The 10,683-nt window shown below is 40.1% G+C and overlaps 1 pseudogene; it reads left to right on the forward strand.

Moving 5' to 3' along the window:
* The first annotated feature begins 222 nt into the window (after positions 1-222).
* On the forward strand, positions 223-2,916 carry LOC101126318 (septin-10-like; annotated as a pseudogene).
* Positions 2,917-10,683: the final 7,767 nt, after the last annotated feature.

A 10,683-nucleotide genomic window follows, 5' to 3' on the forward strand; every position in this document is an offset into this window, starting at 1 on the left:
AAAAATTAAAAAACATAAGAAAAGGATTAATAAATTTTACTTATTTCATGATTTGAAAATTAATTTAATAAAAATCTTAGACTAAGAGCAGTTATTTGCAACATACTGAATTTAAAAAGGATTAGGGACTGCAGCCCTCCCGCCCTCCCGCCGCCGTAGCCGGGACCAGCGGCTCCCGGCCGGGCTGATACAGCCGCTTCACCGTGCCCCCGCCCGCGACCATGGCTCTGAGGTGGCGCGGCACCTGCTCTTTCAGTCTCACATGGCAACGAAAACAACTTGTATGTCTTCACAAGGATCTGATGATGAACAGAGAAAAAGAGAAAACATTCGTTCCTTGACTGTGTCTGGCCATGTTGGTTTTGAGAATTTGCCTGATCAGCTGGTGAACAGATCCATTCAGCAAGGTTTCTGCTTTAATATTCTGTGTGGGGGAAACTGGAATTAGAAAATCAACACTGACTGACACATTGTTTAATACTAATTTTGAAGACTATGAATCCTCACATTTTTGCCCAAATGTTAAACTTAAAGCTCAGACATATGAACTCTAGGAAAGTAATGTTCGATTGAAATTGACCATTGTGAATACAGTGGGATTTGGTGACCAAATAAATAAAGAAGAGAGCTACCAACCGATAGTTGACTACATAGATTCTCAGTTTGAGGCCTATCTCCAAGAATAACTGAAGATTAAACGTTCTCTCTTTACCTACCATGATTCTCGCATCCGTGTGTGCCTCTACTTCATTTCACCGACAGGCCACTCTCTGAAGACACTTGATCTCTTAACCATGAAGAACCTTGACAGCAAGGTAAACATTATACCAGTGATTGCCAAAGCAGATACGTTTCTAAAACTGAATTACATAAGTTTAAGATCAAGTTCATGAGTGAATTGGTCAGCAATGGCGTCCAGATATACCAGTTCCCAACGGATGATGACACTATTGCTAAGGTCAACACTGCAATGAATGGACAGTTGCCATTTGCTGTTGTGGGAAGTATGGATGAGGTAAAAGTCGGAAACAAGATGGTTAAAGCTCGCCAGTACCCTTTGGGTGTTGTACAAGTGGAAAATGAAAACCACTGTGACTTTGTAAAGCTGAGGGAAATGTTCATTTGTACAAATATGGAGGACCTGCGATAGCAGACCCATACTAGGCACTATGAGCTTTACAGGCGCTGCAAATTGGAGGAAATGGGCTTTACAGATGTGGGCCCAGAAAACAAGCCGGTCAGTCTTCAAGAGACCTATGAAGCCAAAAGACATGAGTTCCATGGTGAACGTCAGAGGAAGGAAGAAGAAATGAAACAGATGTTTGTGCAGCCAGTGAAGGAGAAAAGAAGCCATATTGAAAGAAGCTGAGAGAGAGCTACAGGCCAAATTTGAGCACCTTAAGAGACTTCACCAAGAAGAGAGAATGAAGCTTGAAGAACAGAGAAGACTTTTGGAAGAAGAAATAATTGCTTTCTCTAAAAAGAAAGCTACCTCCGAGATATTTCACAGCCAGTCCTTTCTGGCAACAGGCAGCAACCTGAGTAAGGACAAGGACAGTAAGAACTCCAGTTTTTTGTAAAACAGAAGTTCCAGAGCACAGAAGGTCATCATCACAAGCAAAATTAATTTTAAAAAAAAAAAACTAGAAGTGTGCTTTGATTTTGCTGTTTTTATTTGTTTTATCACTTCTATATTTGGTGAACGGCCACAGTTACTGATATTGATGGAAAAGTACTTTGAAGTATGAGGTCAATATGTAAGCCAGAGTGAATGATACTGCAAGTTGAGCATCTCTAATTCAAAAATCTGAAATCCAGAAGCTTCAAAATCTGAATCTTTTTGAACAATGACTTGACCCCACAAGTGGAAAATTCCCCACCCGACACCTTTGCTTTCTGATGGTTCAGTTTAAACAGATTTTGTTTCTCGCACAAAATTAATAAAAATGTTGTATAAATTACTTTCAGGCTATATGTATAAGATGGATGTGAAACATGAATTATGTAATTACAGTTGGGTCCCATTGTGTATACACAGATATTCCAGAACCTGAAATCCAAAACACTTCTGGTCCCTAGCATTTTGGATAAGGGATACTCAGCTTGTACCTATATATTCATATATATTCACTATTGTTAGAAATTTTTAAGTTGCTGTTTTGTGATGAATCCAAATCTTTTCTCTTGCTACCAAGCTATTGTCACTGCAGTACATTATACCAAAGAGCAAAGTGTCAGTGCCACTGAAAATACAGAACCCATTAATATCGTGGCTAACTGATTACATTTATATTCCAAGATGAACCTTTTTTATATATAACAAAAATTTGAGGGAATATGTTTTGGGATGTATTATAGAGCTAAAACTCTAACCTCTTAATAGTTTTATAGAACTTAAAAATTTTTGATAGTTACCCAATTGGTGATACGCTCTTAAGCTTTTGTGTCAGATTATTTAATATGATGACTTCATGCTTTATTATGCCTTATTATGGCTCATGTATTACTGTGGTGAAACAAAATATCTTTAAAAGTTAAAACATCCAGATATAGAAACTCTTTTTTCCTAAGGATAAAGTACCTTTGAGCATGAGTGTATCACAGCTTTCATTAGGAAAATTTTTCATTACATACTTGTTTAAACTCTGTCTTCCAGGGGAAAAATAATAAGGTTGAACCATTTTATTAAAAATACTTTTTAAGAAAATAACTATGAACATCTGAATATTAAAGATATAAAAATGCACATAATTCATATTTCAGGTGGTATTTGCATTCAGTGCCTTACTAGTATTCTCAGAACATTTTAATGATTTCTAACGTTTCTTAACAGTCATAGATATATAAATTTTCATTTTTTGTACTTGAATATTCTAAATAAAACTGACATTTACTCTTGACAAATAAAACATATATATTTACTAAAATGTGTTTAATTTTACTTTTTGAAAACTGTCATTTTAAAAATATTCACTTAATTATGTATTTGAATTATTTTGGAGATGAGGTATTTTATGAGTATTTTCAGACAATAAAACTTAATTAGTCTGTGTCAAAAAAAAAAGATTAGGATAGAAAATGGCCAGAGAATATGCATACTTCAGAGAAATAGAATCCCAAATGATCAATAAATACATAGAAATATGTTCATCTCACTTGCTATAAGGTTAGTACAAAGCAAAATAACAATGAGGTGTCATTTCATACCCATCATATGGGTGACAATTTTAATATCTGGCAAGTTTTGGAGAAGATATGAAAAATGGAAATTTCAATACTTCTGCTGAGAGCGTAAGTTGGTACAACTCCTTCACAGAGCAATTTGTCAATAACAAATACAATTAAAAAGTGGTTAGGCATGATGGCTCACACCTGTAGTCCCAACTACTCCGGAGGCTGGGGCAGGAGGATCACTTGAGGCCAGGCATTTGAGACTGCAGTTAGCCATGATCACACCACTGCACTTCCAGCCTGGGTGACAGAAAGTGCCCATATATCAACACCCTGGTCACCCAAGGTAGGTGTATTTCCTGAGCAATTCTTCAGGGATATTTACTATGGCATTGTTTCTAAAAGAAATCACCTAAATGTTCATAGTAAGGTAATAAATCACAAATTGTGGCTTAATCATTCCAGAAAGCAATTTAAATGATTAAAATAGAAATAATTTTATTAACATGGATAAATCTCAAAAACATAATAATGTCCTAGAACACTTACAATCTGATATCATTAAATGTGATTTTAAAAACACATAACACAATCTTGTATATTTTATGAACTCAAATGGAAGGAACAAAATGTAAAAATATGAATGAGAAGACCTACACTGTTCTAAAAGCTGGCTCACTCTGAAGGCAGAGATAGGGAAGTAACACGGAGGAAGAGAGCAAAATAGGCTTTACAGTCTGAACAATTTGTTCCCTTGAACATGGAAAATATGCCAATATTTATTATGGACATGCATCTAGGTAGTGGGTATGTGTTTGTTTTATTATTCTGTTTTCTACGAGTATTATTTGCATAAGAAAATGAATATGAGTGGACAAAAGAGGCATTTAAATTTATCACTATTCCATTGGCTATTGTTTAAGGGTCAGGTTTGTATCTCATTTCCATGCACTTAGAATCCATCATTTAGTTCACAGAGGAACAAGCTATAATAATTAAAAATTCATGTCATTCTTCTACCACAGCAGTCTTTATAATACTTAAACATTCACGTCACTCTTCTACCACAGCTGTCTTTATAATACTTAAAAATTCGAGTCACTCTTCCACCACAGCTGTCTCTGCACAGAGGCTTCTCCTATCCTTGCTGGCTCCATTGCTTCTTACATATATAAAATGTTTCATTTGCACCACACAAACTACCAAAACTATAGTTTAACTTTTAGAGAGGGCAGAGGTATTTTTTTCAGAGAACCCCAGTCTTAAACTACATTTTCTCACTCGTTTGGCAGTTCAGCTTACTGAGAAACAATCTCCTCCGTGCTTGTTCATTATACTTTGTTAAGTATCTGCTGTGCTATAATTTTGGGGGTTTTTGGTGTATGGGAGAAAATCTAACCTTGACAACAGTAGCCCCTCACTCCCTGATTTGCCCCAGCAAGTAGGAAAGCCAACCTGGCTACCAATTAATCTACTGACTCCATAGATATTTACTGAGAACCCACTCTTTCCCAGGCAGAAAAAAATAAGTTTAGTATCAAATACTACAACCAAAATACTATGAAGTGAGTGTGAAGTGGAGACTACCATTGGGGTTCAACAGTGGCTTCTCCTATCCTTGCTGGCTCTGGACCTCTCAGGGCTGAGTGGTAGTCTGGTCCACGCAGATGAAGACAGGGAAGCAGAAGGGAAATGAGGGTTAATAGTGAAGCTAGACATTGACATGTCAGCCCCATGCTAAATGCAGTGTTCATAGCTAAACGCAGATTTTTAGAACTGCAAGGGTCCTTGCTCATTTTATAAATGAGTAAACTGAGACCAAAGAGATTAAGTCCAAAGAGATTAAGTCCTTTCTCTAGATTTTGTGGTCCTTCTAGATCAGTCACTTCATAAAGCTTTTAGAGCCAGCAATAGAATGCAAGGCTCCAAGTAGATTAGCATGTGTCCAGCAAGCCACGTGGACCAGAGGGCAAGAGCTGCTGGAGCCACGCCCCTCCCAGGGCCCCTGCAATCCGGCCTCCATCTGTGCATCCAAACGCCTGGGCAGAAGCCAGTTCTTATTCCCAAAATAAGCTGGAAATCTCAATTTTTTTTAAATATTTTATTTTATTTTATTTTATTTTATTTTATTTTATTTTTTGAGATCAAGTCTCACCCTGTCAGCCAGGCTGGAGTGCAGTGGCACCATCTTGGCTCACTGCAACCTCCACCTCCCAGGTTCAAGCAATTCTCCTGCCCCAGCCTCCCAAGTAGCTGGGATTACAGGCGTGCGTCGCCATGCCCAGCTAATTTTTTGTATTTTTAGTAGAGATGGGGTTTCGCCATGTTGGCCAGGCTGGTCTTGAACTCCTGACCTCAGGTGATCTGTCCACCTCGGCCTCCCAAAGCGCTGGGATTACAGTCATGAGCCACTGCGCCAGGCCGAAAATCTCAATTTTTATGGAAGATCTCTTATTCTTAAATGATGGAAGCCAATTCAAAACTTTAAAACATACTATATGAGCCATGTGTGGGCCGAGTTCCAAGCACTGGTCACTATTTCACAATATCTGCTGTAAAGAACTGGGTCTGAGGACTTATCCTGGCTAGATTTTATGGCTCCTGAATGCAGGAAAAGAAAACAAGTTATGTTCAAAGCTGTTCAATGTTTCAGACATCTGAAATTTATTTTGATGTAAAGCAGAAGTCATAAAACTGATTCATTTGTACCTTTGAAGATTACAAAGAATAAAATTGCCCACCTGGCCCATCCAGAAAGACCACAATTATCAGGGATCTATCATCAGGTCCTGCAGTGGGAAGGAGAGAGGACCAGGCTACACTCAGTGATCCCAATGCACTCGCACCATAATGCTTCTTCATCCTCCCATATCCCCTCTGCCTCATCCTCCCCACAGCCTTATTCTCCCAGCTCTTTCCTCTCTTCTCTTGATCACTGAGAAGTAGTCAGAATGGAGACTGATAACTGAGGGCAGTGTAGAAAAAGTCTGGGAGCTTAAGCACGTCCAGGCATAATTCTGCTTATTAACAGAAACAAACATTTACAGAGTCTTTAGTATGTTTCTCACCCTATTGTAAGCACTTTCCATTTTAATCCTTAGAATACGATGATGATCCCTTTGTAGAGGAGGCTTGGAGAGGTTACTATCTTAACCAAGGCCACAAGTAGCAGAGCTAGGACCAGGGACCAGATGGTTCCAATCCAAAGCCTCAGAGCCCCAAAGCGGAGGGCTCCACCACCACCGCCCCCCCCATTGTCCTGTTCACGCGATTTCATCCTGTTCACTTCTATTCTCATGACACATCACATCATTCAGATTTCTTAACCCAAAACAGAGTAAACATGAAACAAGTAAAAGATCGTGTACATGTGGGAATTTTTTAAAAAAGAAACATTTTAAACTGATATTTAGAGTCTGTCTTGTCTTTTCATTATAATAACAGTAAAGTCTGTCCTGCAGCAATAAGTAAGCGGCTTCTGGGAAGGACACAAGAGATGAGCTCATTCCTGGGACTTGCACTTTCTTTTTAAGAACTTCAAGAGCAGACTTGGAGGAAAAGACCTCTGCTCTCTAAAATACCACTGCTTGATAGAGAGCAGTGTTTTCCCTGTATTTTACATGAAAAGGAAGGCTCACATCCATGTGTATATGTGTAGTATGGCATGTGTGTGGAATGGTACATATGTGGTGTAGTGGGGCGAGGATGTGTATGTGTGTATGAGTGTGGTGTGTGTGCATGTGTGGCATGTGCATGTGTGGGGTATGTGTATGTGTGATGTGTATGTGGTGAGTATGTGTGATGTGTGTGTTATGGTGTGTGTCCCTTTGTGTATGGTGTGATATGTGTGTGGTTTAGCATGTGTGTGTGTACATGTGTGGTGTACACATGTGTGGGCTGTGTGTGTGTGCGGTGTGTATTTGGGGTGTGGTATGTGAGGTGTAGAGGGTATGATATGAGATGTATGAGTGGTGTGTGTGTATTTAGGGGAGTGTACATGTATGATGTATGTGTATCTGTATGTGTGACTTTTTTGTGTGTGTGTGACAGAGTTTCGCTCTTGTTGCCCAGGCTGAAGTGCAATGGCAGGATCTCAGCTCACTGCAACCTCTGCCTCCCAGGTTCAAGCGATTGTCCTGCCTCAGCCTCCCGAGTAGCTGGGATTACAGGCATGCGCCACCATGCCCGGCTAACACTGTATTTTCAGTGGAGATGGGGTTTCTCTATGTTGGTCAGGCTGGTCTCAAACTCCTGACCTCAGGTGATCCACCCACCTCAGCCTCCCAAAGTGCTGGGATTACAGGTATCAGCCACCGCGTGTGGCCTGTATGTGTGACTTTTAAAGTTACACTCAGGGCAATCAATTTAGCCACGTGATCTAAGGTCCTGAGATTAAGCCATTAGTCGAGGCCACATCCATTTGTGTGTTTTCTTCATGCAGACAATCCTTTCCTAAGTACTATCTAATGGTTCGACTGCATGAGAATCATATGGGGGACCTGTCACAGTGCATAACCCTGGGGCCCCTCCAGGTCTCCAGCATCAGAGCCCCTGGGCATGGGCTGAAGAATCTGCCCATTTATCTAACAGGTGTCCCAGTCAATGTCAATGCACTCTTGTAGGAAAGCCACTGCTATAAGCTATGGTTATATAGACGAATGTCCCATTCAAGTATTTCAATTGCAGATACTCCAGATAAAAGGTAAAAAAGAATTCAGGCATAGTCAATTTTTCTCTTACTTTTCTGACATTAACTAAATAAGGGGGGGAAATAATCTTATCCCTTATTCCCATCACACACACAGACATACACACACACACTCAGATGTACACAAACATTTGCACACATACGCACAGAAAGGCAAGCCCATTTATGTTCTCAGCTTCTAAATTCTTTTTTTTTTTTTAATTGAGACAGGGTCTCGCTGTCTCACCTAGCCTGGATCTCAGTGGTGTAAACACAGTTCACTGCAGCCCGAACTCCTGGGCTCAAGCAGTCCTCTTGCCTCAGCCTCCCACAATGCCGGGACTACAGGCATGAGCCACCACGCCCGGCCTGAATTCATTTTTATTTGACAAGCACATGAAGCCTTATCAGACGGAGGCCTCAATCCTTTGGCTGGGGTTTATAAGCAGGTAGCGCTAGACCTTCCCATTCTACATAAGCTGATGGGCGCGGTAATAGCTGGGGGTTTTCTCACAAGTCAAAGACAAATTGTCTGTTTTCAAGCGTGTGAAACAGTTAATACATTTGAGGTCTCTTTCTTGCTTCATAGGCCATCTTGGCTCAGACATTCTACAGACAATTATCATTGATGTTACAAATGAGGACTTTCCAAGTGCAGATGCTTTCGACCAGGCAGCACCTCCAGCAGGCGGTCATTAGAGATCTTGGGCTAACAGGTCTGACCCTCATTTTTCACACACATTCATTTAAATGATTTGAAAGGTTTTATTACCTAAATTATAAACTTTCCTGTGACAAACAGCGTGATAAGAATAAACGGTAAAATAGAACCAACACTGAAATCCAGAAAGAGGATAAAAATAAAGTGCAAGCCTCATTTAGAACCTTCCTTTGATTTTCCATCCAGTAATGACCCACTCTCCAAGCCTAGGTCCAAGTGCCAGGAATGAAAGGATGGTTCTAAGTGAAATGCACTCCTGCCCTGTGTTACTCCAGAAATATTGCCATTGCTTTTTGGACAGAAAAACTTCTTCCTTCCCATGTCTGTCCTTCCTTGCTTCTCTCTTCTCATAAACGTTACCACACCATGGAACATAGTGAGCCTGTTGCAGTAATTCATCTGAGAAGCACTGAAGGCCTGCACCAAGGCAGTGAGTATGATGATTGAGAGGAGGTGACAGGTTGAAGAGACATTAAAGAGGTAGAATCATTGTGATGATGGGAAGGAGAGATGGGAGGCAGAGAATCAAGGAAAGGGAGAGGCCATGGATAACAGGCAAGTTCTCGGTTTGAATCCCCAAACATCAGAGCTGACAAAGTCATATGCCTCCAGGAGCCAAGCGAGTAAAATGCACTAGTGAAGAGAGCCTGGGTAAGGACAGTGGAGACTATGAGAAACTAGAGAAGGCAGGCAAAAGAGAAGCCTGGGACTCCTCAGTCCCAGCCAGTTGCTGCCATCTCAGAACCAAGGCCAAGGGCTTATACAACTTCTTGTTTCTAAGACAACCCAGAAATCTTGGTTTTCCTACAAAAAGTCTGGTTTTAAAATCAGTATAATTAGTGTTTAAGTATTAATCTTTATTTATAGATTTTTAAAATTTTTATTTTAGGTTTGGGGGTACATGTGAAGGCTTGTTACATAGATAAACACGTGTCACTGGGGTTTACTGCACATATTATCACATCACCCACTTATTAAGCTCAGTACCCGATAGTTATCTTTTCTGTTCCTTTCCCTCCTCACACTTCCCCCCTCAAGTAGACCCCAGTATCTGTTGTTTCCTTCTTTGCATTCGTAAGTTCCTATCATAAAATATAGATTTTTTTAAAAAAATTAAAAACACTGTATAGACCAAATAGAACACGTTGTGGGGGATGTTAAGGGCTGGACGTAGCTTGGGGCTTCCAGTTTCAAGCCTCAAAAATAGATGATGATACTCACCAGGTGATATGGTTTGAAGTTTGTGTTCTCTCCAAAATTCATGTTTAAATGTGGTGGCAGATGCCTGTAATCCCAGCTACTCGGGAGGCTGAGGCAGGACAATCACTTGAACCTGGGAGGCAGAGGTTGCAGTGAGCTGAGATCATGCCATTGCACTCCAGCCTGGGCAACAAAAGTGAAACTCCATCTTAAAAAAAAAAAAAGTAATCTCTAATGCAATAATATTAAGAGTTGTGGCCTTTAAGGGGTGATTAGGTCATGGGGGTTCCTCTCTCATGAATGGGATTTTTCACACAGAATTTAGCTCCTTTTGCCCTTTCCAGCCCTTCTGCCACATGAGGGACACATCATTTATACCTTCCAGAGGATGCTGCACCTTGGAATCAGAGAGTCCAGTTCCTCACCAGACACTAAACTTGTCAGTGTCTTGATCTTGAACTTTCCAGCCTCCAGAAATGTGAGAAATAAATTTCTCACATTTATAAATTACCAGTGTCAGGCATTTTGTTATAACAGCATAAATAGACTAAGACACAAAGGTAATAAATTCCTTCTCTCTCTAGATAATGTGGTTTTAAAAAAATAAAATAAGATAAGATAAATCTATAATCTGGTCCAACTGCCATGGAAACTCAAGATCAGAGAGGAATCTGCTTTCATCTGATTCAACTATCCCTCTGATTCTTGGATTGTCTCTTTTTCTGTTTGCCTGTGACCCGGAGATTCCATTACTCTGTGAATGCTCTAATGGCCTTGAGCTGCGTCAGCTGCCTACACTGTATGACTGAGCACAATAATGTTGCTTTGAAATTTGTAGTTACCTATCTTTTTTCTCTGTTCTTAGGCTTATCTGCTGGGATAACATAAATGAGGATGTGATTTG

The sequence above is a fragment of the Gorilla gorilla genome, chromosome 7 (assembly GCF_029281585.2).
Source record: "Gorilla gorilla gorilla isolate KB3781 chromosome 7, NHGRI_mGorGor1-v2.1_pri, whole genome shotgun sequence".
Taxonomy (NCBI): domain Eukaryota; kingdom Metazoa; phylum Chordata; class Mammalia; order Primates; family Hominidae; genus Gorilla; species Gorilla gorilla.